The 16,077-nt window shown below is 45.9% G+C and overlaps 1 long non-coding RNA gene across 1 annotated transcript in view; it reads left to right on the top strand.

Moving 5' to 3' along the window:
* Positions 1–14,856, top strand: part of LOC146357781 (uncharacterized) — a 44,952-nt gene extending 30,096 nt beyond the window's left edge. Inside the window, exons 2-3 of the long non-coding RNA XR_014791949.1 lie at positions 10,817–11,057; positions 12,798–14,856. This is a non-coding gene — a long non-coding RNA (uncharacterized LOC146357781). The remainder of the gene's footprint in view (positions 1–10,816; positions 11,058–12,797) is intronic.
* Positions 14,857–16,077: the final 1,221 nt, after the last annotated feature.

Below are 16,077 nucleotides of genomic sequence, written 5' to 3'. Positions count from 1 at the left end.
CTGAAAGGAGAGCTTTCATGGAAACACCGATTTTTCCATTCCGCAACCCAGCCCTAGTGAGCGTCTAGGTGGTTAAAAAAAAAAAAAACAGCCAAAATTATTCATTTACTTATTTACTTACAATATTTATATACTGCTCCACATCAAAAGGTTTTGGAGCAGTGAACAGTAAAAATAAAAGAGTGAAACACCATGTTAAAACAATTAAACATTTTTAAAAGAAACAAGTTCTGATAAGACCAAATTTAATAAACTGCAGCTGATCACTCAAAGAAGGCTTCCCAGAATAACAAAACAATGCAACGTTGGTGCCTACTTGACCTCCAAAAACAGGGAGTTCCCTAGGAATGGGGCCACCACACTGAAATCCTTTTTCCTAGTAGACTCCAGCTGGGCCATGGATCCATGTGGAACCACCAGGAACGTGCCCTTTGATGACCTCAGTGACTGGGCAGGTTGGTAAGTGAGAAGGCGCTCTCTCAGGTATCCTGTCCCAAGTTGTTTAGGGCTTCGTACACTAGTACTAATACTTAGTAAAACCTGGCCTGGTAGTGAATAGGCAGCCAGTGCAGTTCCCTCAGCAGAGGAATTACATGCTGAAAAGGGGCAGCTCCTGACAACAACCGAGCTGCTGCGTTCTGCACTAGCTCCAGCTTCTAGCGCAGCCTTAAGGGCAGCCCCACATGGAGCGCATTGCAGCAATCCAGTCTTGAGGTTACTAATGCCTGTACCACTGTGGCCAAGCTATCCCTGTACAGGAGAGGCCGTAGCTAGCAAACCATCCAAAGCTGGTAAAAGGCACTCCGAGCTGCTGCGGTCACTTGGACTTCCAGCGACAGTGACAGATCTAGGGGTACCCCCAGACTACGGACCTGATCTTTCAGACGGAGGGCAAATGAGCCTATCTCCCAGACCCACTCACCCACAGGCTTCTGTCTTGCCAGGATCCAGCTTCAGTTTATTGGCCGTCATCCAGCTCATTACTGAGTCTAGGCACTGATGCAAGCTTGCACAGCCTCTCTTGATTCAGGTGTCACAGGGAGATAGAGCTGCATGTCATCAGCGTACTGATGGCATTTAGCTCCAAATCCTCTAATGACTGTTCCCAGGGGCTTCATATAGATGTTAAACAACATTGGGGACAAGATGGTGCCTGCAGCACCCCATAGCTCAATTTCCAAGGGACTGAGGAATAGTCACCCAATGTTCATCTCTGAAATCGGCTCCTGTAGGTAGGGCCAGAACCACTGTAGCACAGTGCCTCCGATACCCATCCCACAAAGTCACTCTAGGAGGATACCATGGACGATGGTATCAAAAGCCAGTGAGAGGTCAAGCAGAATTAACAGGGTTGCACTCCCCCTATCCCTCTCTCAATAGAGGTCATCCATTAGGGCGACCAAGGCTGATTCAGTCCCATAATCAGATTGATACCCGGACTGGAATGGGTCTAGATAATCGGTGTCCTCTAAGAGAGCAATCCTGGGGGGTGGGGGCATCTCTGAACTCGGAGGCAACCGCCCATCCACTGCAGGGCAGGAGGAATGGTGAGGAGCACATCTCATCTGTGCTACTGGCTGCCCTGCTGTCGCAGCTAGACAGCCGATTTCGGCTGTCTAGCCACGGGACCTCAGAGCACGGGGTGGGGAGGCTGGATGACACATAGGAAGTGTCGTACCGGCACTTCCGACTGCCCCGCCCCGCCCCCAGGAACTCCCCGTTTCCCTCGCTCCACGCTGCTTTTCCAAGCACAGAGCCAATCCACACTGCCTACAAGGGGGCGCGGGAGGGGGTGGAAGGGCGATTCTCTGGGAACTGGCCAATCCTATGGCTATCTAGCCGCTGACTAGCAGCCATAGGATTGCACCCTAAGAATGCCGGAGTTGCATGTATACATACATACATACAGTTAGAGCATACATACAGTTTCTGTGAAGAGGTTACCTTATAGCTAATATAGCTAAAAACATTCCTTAAAAAATTAAAGCATATCAAAAAGGGGTTAAACATATAGCTTTCAGGCTAGATAAGATCAGTGCTGAATCATACCTTTGAGAAGACAACTCCTGACTCAAAATTTGCTAATTAAACCTCAGTGTATACATTTTTTATAGACATCTATATATCGAGCATTTTGATGTGTATACCAGGGATGGGGAACCAGTACCCTCCAGATGTTATTGCACTGCAACTCCCATCATCCCTCATCATCTGATAAGCTGGTTAGGGCTGATGGGAGTTGCAATCCAACAACATCTGGAGGGCCACAGGTTCCCCACCCCTGCCTTATACAACATTTTTGCTCTTTAATTGATAAGAAAAAACTTTAAGTACGCTTTTGACAGTGAGTAATATAGTTATATAATATATAAGTTATATAGTTATATAATATATAAACTTACATAATATATAAGGCTGCATATTGTCGCCCTGCTTATTTAACTTATATGCAGAGTACATAATTAGAAACGCCAGGTTGGATGAATCACAGGTTGGAATTAAGATTGCCAGGAGAATTATCAACAACCTCCGATATGCAGACGATACCACCCTAATGGCAGAAAGCGAAGAGGATCTAAAGAGCCTCTTGTTGAAGGTAAAAGAGGAGAGTGCAAAAGCTGGTTTGAAACTCAACATTAAAAAAACTAAGATCATGGCATCTGGCCCCATCACTTCTTGGCATATAGAAGGGGAAGAAATGGAAGCAGTGACAGATTTTATTTTCTTGGGCTCCAAGATCACTGCAGACGGTGACTGCAGCCATGAAATTAAAAGACGCTTGCTCCTTGGGAGGAAAGCTATGGCAAACCTAGACAGCATAGTAAGAAGCAGAGACATCACCTTGCCGACAAAGTTCCGTCTAATCAAAGCTATGGTTTTCCCAGTACTAGTGTATGGCTGTGAGAGCTGGACTATAAGGAAGGCTGAGCGCCGAAGAATTGATGCTTTCGAACTGTGGTGCTGGAGAAGACTCTTACGAGTGCCCTGGACTGCAAGGAGGTCAAATCAGTCCATCCTCAAGGAAATCAACCCTGAGTGCTCATTGGAAGGACAGATACTGAAGCTGAAGCTCAAATATTTTGGCCATCTAATGCGAAGAGAAAACTCTCTGGAAAAGACCCTGATGCTGGGAAAGACTGAAGGCAAAAGGAGAAGGGGATGGCAGAGGATAAGATGGCTAGATAGCATCACCGATGCAATGAATATGGACTTGAGCACGCTCCGGGAGAGAGCGGAGGATAGGAAGGCCTGGCGTGCTATGGTCCATGGGGTCACGAAGAGTCGGACACGACTGAACGACTGAACAACAACAACAAATATAGTCTCACACCAATTAATTACTCAAATGACTCGTTGACCTAAGTGATAGGGTTTTACAATCCAACACTCTGTCTTTGGATGCACCTAGGTCATCTATTCTTGCCAATTAGTTTTCATAAGTTATCCAGAATTCAGTGACCCGATGCATGCATAATGCCAAATTGTGTGTTATTAAATCCACTAATTGGCGGGGGTGAGCAGGAGTGAGCGAGCACAATGCCTCCTGCGCACTCCTCACTTCTGCTTTTAATTAACAGCCTACAATTGCCCATTTCATAGCTTGCTAGCGTGACATCCAAACCTGGAAAGTCTGGGTTGTTTAGGAATTAAACAACCCAGAGTGAACCAAACAACAAATCATTGGTTAATTCTGGATTGTTTAACCCCTAAATAATCCAGAGTGTCTGGGTTCAGATATCGCACTAACAGCCTATGAACAGGGCGATTATAGGTTGTTAATTGAAAGTGGAAGTAAGGAGAGTGCCAGAGGCAGCGCACTTGCTTGCTCCCACTCACCCCTGCCAATTCATGGGTTAAATAATCCTAGATTTGGTGTTACACGTGATCTGGGTCACTGTGAACCTGCTTGTGTCTTTGTGCATCTTTCCTTACATACAATTATGACTTTTTAAAAACTTATTTACATTTCCAACTTATTTAATTATTTCTTATTAAGCATTTTCAGCTGCTCCTTGCTTGGCATATTATAAAAAGAAATCTTATATTGTTGGGAAGGAGGTGAGTTAATCATTTCTCAATAGCCTTCCCAGCAATTCCAATCAAGCTCTTCTTTTAAAATCCTTGACGCAAACATTAGCATTTCTAAACTTTTAACCTGATAAGATTGTTACTAACTTTGCTCCATACTTGTGAGCACAATACAAAGCCAAGGGCACAATGAACATAGATTTTGTTTTCCACTTATAGATGACAACTACTTTTCACATAGGCTTGATAAAGGGTGGAAATCTGGCAGAAGGGCACCTTCCGGGGTGGGGAGAGAAGCTATGGAACATAATGCAAATGACTGGAGTGGTTTATTTTCCTTGTTAAAGGGCTTTTTATCCTGCAACTTTACTGGAGCTTCTGCTTCCATGTTCTTTTCAGGATTAAGATTGCCCCTTTTCATGCGTTTCCACCTTTTTTTCTAGGGGAGATCTTTTATCTGCAAGCTCTATATGTTTCAATATACAGCCACTAGGTGGTGCTGTGTTATAGCACCACTTCCTCTTTCACAGATAAATTCAACTAGCTATATTTAAGTAGCTCATTATCTGTGATCTTTAAAAAACTGGGATAAAGGTCAGAAAGCACTGGAGAGGCCCTGAAGCTTGATGACATCATGTAAAGGACCCACAAACTTCCATGAGTAACCAGTCTTGATTGCAGGGTAAAAGCCCCATGTGGAGAAGCCCAAAATCTTTGTGATAGCTGACTAAAAGAAGCACCACCCACAGGGTTAAATCCAGTTTCTGCCTTCTGCAATTGGAAGGTCTCAGCTCATGGAAGGTTGCTCTGCATGATTTTTGGAGCTCCTCCCCATCCCCACAGTTCACCCCAGTCAGCAAGGTCTCCTGACTCTCTGAGTAGTAATTTCAGGGGCTTGGAGGGGCTGCCTTGTGGCGGGGAAATCTACTTTCACCAGTGCAGTTGATCCAATGTAAATCTGGATCCAACCCAAAGTCAGATTAATAGGGGGCACTTCTTTGCCAAAGGTTTTTCCCCCATATACCCTCTGTGCAGATCATGTCTGAGATGAAAGCCAAGATGGCAACCCCCCCATTCCACCTACAGAATTTGACTGGACTGAATCTTCTTGAATCTTTGGGGCAGCTTCAGCTGAGGGCATCAGGCTAGCTTAAGGAGCGCAGGGTAGCCTGCCTGGAACACACGGCTCTGTCCTCCAAGAGAAGGGAATGGCCAGGGGGATGCTGCCATTGCCACCTCAGTACCCAGCAACTGCCACCTCAGGCGACTGCCCTGCTCTGCTTAATAGTAGGGCCAGTCCTACCTCTGAGAAGTGCTTTGGTTTAAAAACATTGAAACATTTTTTGTTTGTTTATGGGGTGCCCAAATTCCAACTATTAAATTAGGTGTTAATAGTGCTGTTGATAAGGCTACTGTTTGGCCTGTAATGAACTCTAGATTAAGGTATTGTTAAAATTCAAGGAATTCCTGTTCCATGCTGTTATTCTTGGCTAGCTGAGTATTGTGGGTTTTCCCTGCAAGCAATGAATTTTCTTTAGTGCAAATTTCCTTCAATTCATCAGCAGGGATTTGGGCTGTTCCGCACAGACGTTGTGACTGTTTTTTGGATGGAATTGTGAACATGCCAGTGATGAATTAAGGGGCCATTCAGGACATTATCTAGACATTTTGTTCTATTTTTGCTGTATGCTTTTCCTCTTCCAAGGCTTCTCTCCTCCCACCCTCTCCTTAAACTCTTCAGAATTGTTTTCTTAACTTCAGTCTTACTTTCTTAGACTGGGGACACATGTAGGCCTAGATGCCCTCTTAAGACAGCAGCAGGGTTAGTGAATAGACCAGCAGTAGGTAACCTTGTGCTCTCCAGATGTTTTGGACTACAACTCCCATAATCACTTATGTTTGCTGGCTGGGGCTTATGGGAGTTGTAGTTCAAAGCATCTGAAGGGCACCAGATTGCCTGCCCCTGGAGTAAATAATTTCCTACCCAGCAGCAGGGCAGGCTTGCAGTTTCTTGAGCAGAGCTGTGGCATACCCACAGATACTATGATCTCTTCCTGTTTTGATTTTCTAGTTTCTCCCCTCTATCTCTGGCCCCCTTTTGTTTGGAGCTTTAACTTTCTTCTCTAGCTTACTCTGTCTTTTCTCTTCCCTATTGCACTCCCATGCTAGCCTTCCCAGATGCTGTCCTTTCATAGGCCTTGTTACTGAGAAAGCAAGTTGCTCTGCTATTTGGGGGTAAACCACACATACCGTACCTCTAACATCTGCATTTGACAGCAAAACATACAACCACACTCACAGAGCAATTCATTAAAACACTACCAAATATAATCAAAATTAAATAAATGCAGTCTGTACACTCTCTCCTTCAATCATTTATGAGGAAGCAAGTGAGAAATATAAATGTATACTCATATTTTATAGCAGATATACAACAAACACAGCTAAATGTGATGTCTAATGTAAAAACAACAGGATAACAACCCTTATAATGCCCCCTTTATATGTTTAACCTCTGACAGAAAAGATTATATACTTTTCTTTTTCCTTTTGGGCAACAGTTTCCGTGACTCACATCAGGAAGTTCAGGAACTATAATACACCAGGAATAACATGTCCAAGTGGTGTTGGTCAGACTGTAAAATGCAGCAGCATGTGTTTGGTGTGAAGAATTAATACGTTTTCGGGAATTCCCACAACAGTTTGCCATTACGCTCTCGACTTAGGGATGAATGTGGGGGAATTTTTTTTTTTTTTTACTTTAATATTTTGCCCATTCAGAGGCCAAAAGAAATGGTATAAGGAGCCAGGCAGACCCATTCTCTGCACAGAGGAACGCTACAACAACATGCCAGGTCCGGAGGTAAGCAGGTAGCAAGCAGAACGGTAATCAAGCTGAAAGTAGGCAGGCACACAGGCAAGTATCTGTCTCATACCCTCCAATGTTTCACAGCAGAGGCGGGGCTGGGGTTGGGCACTAGGGCTGGGGCCCCAGATCTTTGCTATGGGGCCCTGGATCTCTGGGAGGCCATCTGCCCCCCCCCCACACACACACACACCTTCCATTGCCTTCTTCCCACTGTGGTGAATCTCCCAAAATCTTGTGACACACCTGAAATCTCTCAAGATTGAAGTCTCATGAAATGTACCCGAAATCTCACGATATTTCAGCTGCATGCCTCCCGGCTAGGGATGTACGAAAGGCACTTACCTTTCGTGGATTATGTTGATGGTGGGGGGCGAGGCACTCCGTCCCTCCCCCCGGAATCCTGGACAGGGGGGGAGGCGGTCCGTTCCTCCCCCCCCCCCCCCGGAATCCTGGCCGGCCGGCTATGCTCCGCAGGGACTCTGCGGAGCCGCTAGCCGGCTCCGCCAGCAGCTGGACATCCGGCCGCTGGCTAGCAGGGACGCAAATGGCGGCAGCCATAGCCGCTGCCGTTTGTGTCCCTGCAGTCAGCCGTGATAGGCTACGTAAATGTTTACGTAGCCTATCATGGCTGACTTAAAACAAAAACAAAAAAACCCGCACATACGCAAATGGCAGCGGCCACGGCCGCTGCCATTTGCGTTCCTTATTTTGGCACGTCTTAGTCTACATCAAGATTTACATTTAGCTACGCTATTTGCGTTCCCCTTATTTTCGCCGTCTTAGTCTACGTAAATCTTGACGTAGACTAAGATGTGCCAAAATAAGGAACGCAAATGCCGCCGCCATTTGCGTACACGCATTGTTGTTGTTGTTTTAAGTCAGCCGTGTTAGGCTACATAAACATTTACGTAGCCTATCACGGTTTTTTTTTTTAAACTTAGCCGTGATAGGCTACGTAAATCTTTACGTAGCCTATCACGTTTTTTGTTTTGTTTTTTAACTGGAAATGGCGGCAGCAGCCGGTCAGAAGACCGGCCGCCGCAGCCGCTGCTGAACCGCAGCCACAGGCGCTGCCGCCAGGAAGATCCGCCCCAGGTAAATCTCGTCCCAGGGGGGCGGGGGGGCAGGCCATTCCGCCATCGATTTCGGGGGGCCGAATGCGCTGGCATTCGGCCTCCCCGAGATCTGTGGTGGAATTCTCTGACATCCCTACTCCCAGCAAGCTCCCCCAGCTGGGAAGGAGGGCAGCAGCTGCTGCTGCAGCAACAGCAAAGACCATGCGCATTCGCTAGAATTTTTCCAGGGCTGGGAGGGCAGAGCTTTACAGCAGTTTGTGGTTGTAGTTCACGTGCATAATGCACACTGCTACAACTCACCTCTGCACTTTCTTTATGTGTGCTCTTTGTTGCTTAGCATCACATTCCATGACATTTAGAAGCCTACACAGAGTAGTAGAAGATCCTGGGAACTGAACAGCACTAATGCAGAAGAGTGTTCTATTCAAGAAGCATCATGAACTCCAACAAAACTTTATTTGGAGTGAGATTAAAACACACACACAGGAACAAGAAAAAGTCCAGATACACAAACACAGTACAGCTGTCTTAAGAATATCATAAACGTATATTTTATGGCATCACTGGCCTTATCATAACATCGACAACTTTGCATGACTCATCCTAGAATGATTTCCTTCATCTTGGAAACATTGGTGAACACTCTCTAGAGCTGCCTTCCCAACCTGGTGCCCTCCACATATTTTGGACTGCAACATCAGCATTCCAGACCAATGGCCATGCTGGGCTGATGGGAGTTGAAGTCCAAAACATCTGAAGGGTACCAGGTTGGGGAAGGTAGCTCTAGAGGGTAGCAGTGGAGTCTGTGGGAATGTCTTTAGCAGTGGGAGAGGAAATGAGTATCTTTGATCAGGGTTTAGGGTTCCAGAGGAGCCTGGACTACTCACTTTACATTTCATATTGTTAGCAGCCAGTTTTTACATCAGCTAACAATACAACTTTTGCATGGCTTGAATTCTGACAACAGCAAATTGCATACTTTTCCTTGAACTGTACATTTTGTGTATGGTTGCACATTTTTAAGAAGACTTGATAGCATCAGAGAACAGGTCTACCATTTCTGGTAGACCTGGTGACTGAGCAGTGATAAAGCCTGGTCACCAGGTCTACCAAGATAGATTGACCTGGCCTCTGAGAAATGTGTATACCAGGTTTACCCCTCTGTTGTATCTCAGTGGGTAAAACGGGTGTCCAGACAATGTCTTTCCACCCATAGCTGAAACCCTCAGTTCTTTCCGTGACTCCTTTCACCCCTATAATGGCCCTTCTGCTCTACAGACAATGCACAACAGATTCAGGTACCTTCACAAGAGGTTTCTTTATTTCTACAGTACATGAGAAAGCACTAACTTCTGTGGAGCTGCACAGCACGCTGTCTCAACACAAAGAGAGAAGAGGTTCCACGTGGGCCTCCTGCGAGAGCTAAAACTGGCAGTCTTAGACGTGTTTGTGTGTGTGCGAGTGTGCACACCTCTCTCTCTCTCTCTCTCTCGCCTTGCTGCTACAATGAATTTCACAGCCCCATCTGCATTTCCCTAAAATACCAGCTGTCCTGTCCTGAGCTTGCCTGTGTGTCTGGAAACTGAAAGTCGAGGCAGATGGGGCAGGTACAGCACAGCAGCCCTGTTGCTGCTATAAGAATGACATCATGACTGCAATCCAGGGGGGCGGGCGGTTGCACCCCCTTGCCCCTATGAGCAGATGCCCATAGTTTACTGATTTTCCCTTTGCACTGCTTGGAAATATTTTTATGAGGATTGGGGTCCCTCCGGAATGGCGGGGGGGAGGCTGCAGGGGAAATCAGCAAGAACTGCATTCCCTGTTCTGTCATTGGGATCCTCTGCTGGATTGCAAGCCCATTCATGAACATAAGGAGTCTTCGGTTTGCAAAAGGGAACTCAGGATCCAAGCCAGTATGCATGTTTGGCCTTCTATCATTATAATTCCTGAAAATGCAATTCAGTATACAGTCAGGACAATTTGTACCAAATGTATGAAATCTGGGAAGAAGAACCTACCTGGTGAAAAGTATAAGCTGGCCAAATTCTAGAAAACGTCAATAAAAAGTGGCTACCATGTAGTTTGCAGAGCAGACTATTTCGTCTGAAGCAGCTACAGGGGGCAGGAAGTGCTGGTAATTGTCCCAGCAAGCAAGAGGCTCTTGCAATCTTAACAACGGCCACAGCCCAACAATAAGGTTGCCCCCAAACTGTGGAATGTGCTTCATCAAGATCAACGGTTGGCCCCCGCTTTCTTGGGTTTTGGAAAGGGTGTGAAGATGCATCACTGCAGTTTTAGCCTTTTAAAGTGTGTAGTTTTTAATGTTTTTATAATATTCCTTTTCTTATCGTTGCAAGGTTTTATTGCTTTAAATTGTTGTACACTGCCTTCGTGGCTTTTTAGCAGATAAGGTGGTATATACATGCAAATAAAAAATAGTAATAAATGGCTGCATCATCTGGGTTGCTCGTTAAATATGACTGAATGGGGCATAGCGATTCTGCTGCAAATGGAAGCACCCTAAAGGTTTGCATGCACACGCGCACACACATACACGCAAGACTCAACTCAGCTGCCTGCATTTTGGACTCTCTTTGGGGTGTGGCTATGGGGATTGTCATAAGTGCCTGCCTAATATTAGGGAGCATTATTAAAGGGGGGACACTTTGTTTTTCTCACTATCTCCACACCATGCACAATTTTTAAAAATGGTTATCATGTGTGCCACACTTCACCATTTTTCTAAATTAAAAAAGCCCCAATCATTGTCACCTTTCCTCCTAGGGAAAATTGCTCCAACCCCCCTGATCATTTTGGTTGCCTTTTTCTTCACCTTTCCCAGCTGTACAAAATATCCTTCTTGAGATGCAGCAACCAGAATTGTACACAGTATTCCAAGTGTGGATGCACTACAGAAGTGAGTCTTGATGCATGTAGCACTAGAACGTTGATGTGAAGAACTCCAGGTGGGCAGCCAATCAGACTGAACCATTTCCATCGGTCCTTGTTGTCCTGTCCGTTGCCATGGCAGCCTCCTTTGGCAGTTCTATGAAAATTTGTCAGTTAAGACAGTAGCCGGGTTGGTAAGTATCATCCAAGAATCTGTGGTGGTTCCCCCTCAATCAGAGACTTCCAAAATAGCAAAGAAGTGAAAGGACTAAACTCCCACCTGGCAGTCGCTCAAGGAGGATACCCCTCTCCCCCCCCCGAAAAAGTGACCGTGGGGTTGGATCAAGGGATCTGCCTCCCACAAGAGGAAGGGACTTTCTGCGAGAGGAAAAGCTCACTTGGGAAGGTCCCTTTGCCTGATTTCTGTGGGTCCCCTCCCTTGCACACTGCATAGCTCACCCCATTCAGCAGGGTCTCCTGACTCCTTGTGTAGCATTTTCAGGGGGCTGGAGGATGCTGCCATGGGAGAAAGTGGGTGGGGAAATCCACTTCTGCCAGTCCATTTGCTCATGCTTACATCTGGACTGAGCCCCACATGTTTATAGAGGTGGACAGAGACTCAACCTGGGGCTGCCACTTTCAGTGGCATCCTCGTGTTGTCCCATCCTAAACAAACAAACAAATGCTTTATCTGACTCAAAAGTGTAAGATTCTGCAATTCTAGTCCTTATTTCTTTTATTGTGGATTGTTCAGACATAATACTACATCTTCAGGACAAAATATGATGGTGAAGTCCCTGACTTTGAGTCTCCAGCAACAAAACTAGGGATGTACGAATCCCTTACCTCGTTCCGCGTGGGGTCACTTGTGGTGGGGGGGAGGTGCTCCGTCCCTCCCCCCAGAATCCTCCCCGGCCAGGTCCGCTCTGCGGTGACTCCGCAGAGCCGCCAGCCGGGGCCACCCACAGCTCGACATCCAGCCGCTGGGCTGCGCAGGGACACAAATGGCGTCTGCCGTAGCTGCCACCATTTGCATCCCTGTCTTTTGCCGTGATAGGCTACTTATATATATATTTATGTAGCCTATCATGGCAAAAGACAGGGACGCAAATGGTGGCCGCTACGCCATTTGCGCCCCTGTATTTTGCCGTGATAGGCTACGTAAATATATACGTAGCCTATCAAGGCAAAAGACAGGGACGCAAATGGCGGCGGCTACGGTGGCCGCCATTTGCGTTCCTGCCTATTGCCGTGATAGGCTACATATATATTTATGTAGCCTATCATGGCCTCCGCAGGGACACAAATGGCGTCCCTGCGTTAGCCGTGATAGGCTACGTAAATACTTATGTAGCCTATCACAGCCATTCGCGGAGCACCGGACAGCTGACACAAGGTAGGCTCCGTTCCGGGCCCATTTCACGGGGTGGCAGGGGGGGGGGGTTGGCTTCGTTCCACCACAGATTCCAGGGGGCCAAATTCACTGGAATTCAGCCTCCCTGGGATCCGTGGCAGAATTCTCTGACATCTGTAAACAAAACTAAAGCTCAGAGAGGGGGTTCCCTTGAGTCAACTTTTGCAGCCAGAACTGGGTCCCAAATTAAGGAGGGCTTGGCAAAGCTCCCCTCTAGTGGCCCTCTTCCTATTACTGGCAGAGTCAGCAGCACTGCAATCATTCGCGGGTAGCTTGAAGTGAACATTTTGAATTTCCCACAGTGCACCCTATGTAGTGTCCCTCCAGGGCATTGTGGGAATTTTTAAATGGTGGCTCTAAGCCATGCAAGTGTCAGCAGCCAGCCAAGGAAGCCACATGCTAACGTAGGGCCTGTTAGCAGGTTTAATTAAAGGATGCCTTCTGTGAGTTAAAGTTTAAAGGATGCCTTCTGTGACATCCCTGGGTGGCTAATAGGATGGCCATGTATCCTGTTTTATAGATGACAGTCCACCCTTTGAAGAGCTGTCAGAGGACAGTCCTCTATGTGAAGGTGTCCTCTATTTGAAGAGCTGTCCAGTCCAAGTCTGGTTGAAAGACAGAGAACCATCAGCAGGGAGAGCAGCAAGGGCCTTGAAGTTGCCCATCAAAAGCAGACTGAGCAGGAGCACGAGTCATCCAGCCACCATCTTCCTTCTTCTTCTTCTGGAGGTTTTATGGCAAAGCAAGGCCTAAAGGCCCTATTACCGCCACCTACTGACATCAAATTAGCTCAGGAAGTTAACTCACAAACTGCTGGCTAAATTACTATGAAGCATAAATTGCCAGATGGCAGAGATCACAGAAGACTGAATCTCACATATCTTAAGAAGAGCACCCAAATCCCCAACAGGAGCTCCCCTATCCCTCAACATATGGAGAAAGGGCTCTCGTTCTCTTAGATATTTTATACAGTCCCATAGAATGTGATCAACTGTCTCTGATATGCCACAGGTTGCACAAATATCTGAATCCACCTGCCCAGTACTGAGTAGATTGCTTTGAACTGCACAGTGTCCAGTTAATACTTGAAAGATACAAACTTGCCAAGCTCATCCAGGCTGATTAACCATTTTAAAGTCTCACAAATTAGGGCAAAAGGAGAAAACCCTGCGACCAGTACTGCTCTCGTCCCAATTTTTTTGCCATCTCTGAATATGCTCCCATAGCAGGCAGCTCTTAATTTCACTCTGAGATAAAGGTACCTGAACATCAATAAAGGTCCTATTTAAAGCCTGCTTTGCTGTACAATCCGCCATGTCATTCCCCGTAATGCCAACATGAGCTGGTATCCAACAAAAGCCAGCCCATATGTCCATTGCAATAAATTCTGAGCATAAGGTCCATATTTCATTTACGATGATGTTCTTGCCATCTACACCACCAGACTGAATGGCTACCAACCCAGAAAGGGAATTGGTCAACAAAGGCATGGGTTGGACGAACCTCCATAATCCATTCTAGTGCCAAAACAATAGCCACCAATTCAGCTGACATAATTGAGATCCAGTTGGGAAGGCTATATCCTTTATATATCCCAAAACTAGGTACACAAATTGCCGCTCTAGCACAACCATTCATAGGGTCCCTGGAGCCATCTGTATGGATCATACAGCAGAAGCTCCACCGAGCACGAATATATTCCAAGGACATTGTTTTAGCACCCAGAGTGCCAATTTGGTGAATTCCCATCTTATTAATACCTACATCAACCATAGGGGGAGACCATATCCAACCATTAGGACTACAGTCCCCCATTCTTGGACTAAAACTGTTAATCTGTTGATATTTACTTAACAGATTAAGGACTCTAACTACATATGTAAAACTACATTTTATTTTTAAATTTCTTACAATCTCCAAACTCCCAACAGTCATCCAAAAGGTTATGCAAAGGGCCCTCTTGTGGCATACATAACGTATCCCATAACATAAGATCCAGGAATTCATGATGAAGGTCACCATCTTCCCCAGTGTGGTGAGATGCATTCTGTTTCTATTCAAATTTCTAAACTTAGGCCGCTGCTAGCCTCGGAGGAGGGCAGTCTCAGGGGCTCGGAGGTAATGACATCATTAAAACTCAGCCAATGGCTGAGGGGGAGGGCTCATTGTAGGCAACCTTTACAGCTGGCATCTGAGCTTGTGTGTGATGTCACAATACTAGCTCAGCAGGGAAGGAGAGACATGATTACTGAGCACCAAATATGGCAGAGGGCAGTTTCAGGCTCTCACATGTTTACATATTGCATGCAAGTGTAACATTTTCTTCAGGTTCTCTAAGGGGACTCACAGCAAAGGCCTTGTACAGGGACAATAAACATATATCATATTTGTATTTGTTTTTGTATGTGGATGGCCTGATTGAAATTTATTGCTTTTTAGCCAATTTCAATATTTTAATTTCTTGATTAAAAATAATGTTTAATTTCTTGATTAAAAACGATAATAATGCACTTGTAATAATTTTACATGCATAACTCTTCATTTATCACCAAAACAATAAAGCAGAGCACAGTCCCCCCAAAGTTATGTCTTTTTTTCAGCTTGAGTCCACAACAAAATATAAATAAAACTTCTCTCTGAAGCTTGATTTTCCTGCTGGCCAAAGAAAGAAAACAGTCTCTACTCAGTTCGCTCCAGCTCCGCAGCAATCTTCCCAAGATGGATGAGTCCAATAACCAGTGGTGTAGTGGTATATTTGGAAATGCAGGAGCTCATTGTGACAGTCTCCAAGGGCAGTCCAAAAATTTCAGGCCCCTGTGTCGATCCATATCAACAAAGCAGTTCTAGGAGTTTTCATCACCAGGAGCACGTCTTTGGTAAAGCGAATAGGTCTTAATTGCCCATTCCAGACCAAGTCATCCCAAATACTTCAAATTCCAACATGGAACAATATATTGTTGCTTGGAAAATTCATTGCCCCCACAGCTACAATGGGGATTGCTGCTAAGCTCAGAGGGAGCAGGGAATTCTGGGGGGTGGCAGATGACATCAGAGTCCCTGCTAATGAAAAAGTGCTGGGGCTGTGTCCCTGCGAGCCCTGCCTCCACTAAACTACTGCCAGTAACAGGAGCAAACTTTGCAAACAGCCCTGTCTCAAGGGTTCAGGGTCTTACAGAGAGGAGAAAGCAAGCTTCTCCCACACTACATTTTTGTAATTGCCTAAAATGGTGGCCACTCCTTATCACACTCCTTTACTGAGCATGTACGGGCATATTCGCACTCAGAATTCTTAAAGAAAAATATACCAATGGGTTACACAAGCAGCAGAGGAGTCAGGGTGTGGATCTCTCTGCTGGGTATTGGAGTCTACATGGGGTAGAACAAAGGAGCATGCAGGGGCAAACAAATCACCCTGGACTGAAGTATGTGGGGTGGGGTGGGTTGTGTGGTATTTATTTCTGCACAAGGGAGGCTTTATTTATTTGTCATATTTATGTCCTGCTTCTCAACTTCACTTTCTGAGGTGGCTGACAATTAAAATCCATGCAAATAAAATAAGTAGAACCCAAACAACAGCAATAAAAGCAGCAGCAGCAGCAAGAGCTAGACTTGATAAAACAAGTGTTTAAAACAGCCTGGGCAACCTTTTTGCCCCTGAGGGTAGTATGCAGCAGTGGTTGATGGGCTCAGGGCCCGCATGGTGGTGGGTGCGTAGAAACCAAGTGGAAGGCAGGGCCTGGGTTGGCCATGGGTGTGGTCACCGATGAAAGCTGGCACAAATAGAATCATAGAATAGTAGG

This window comes from Heloderma suspectum, chromosome 1 (assembly GCF_057233095.1).
Source record: "Heloderma suspectum isolate Gila_16-S chromosome 1, 16-S_ref, whole genome shotgun sequence".
Classification (NCBI taxonomy): domain Eukaryota; kingdom Metazoa; phylum Chordata; class Lepidosauria; order Squamata; family Helodermatidae; genus Heloderma; species Heloderma suspectum.
This window is presented reverse-complemented; position numbering and strand designations above follow the sequence as displayed.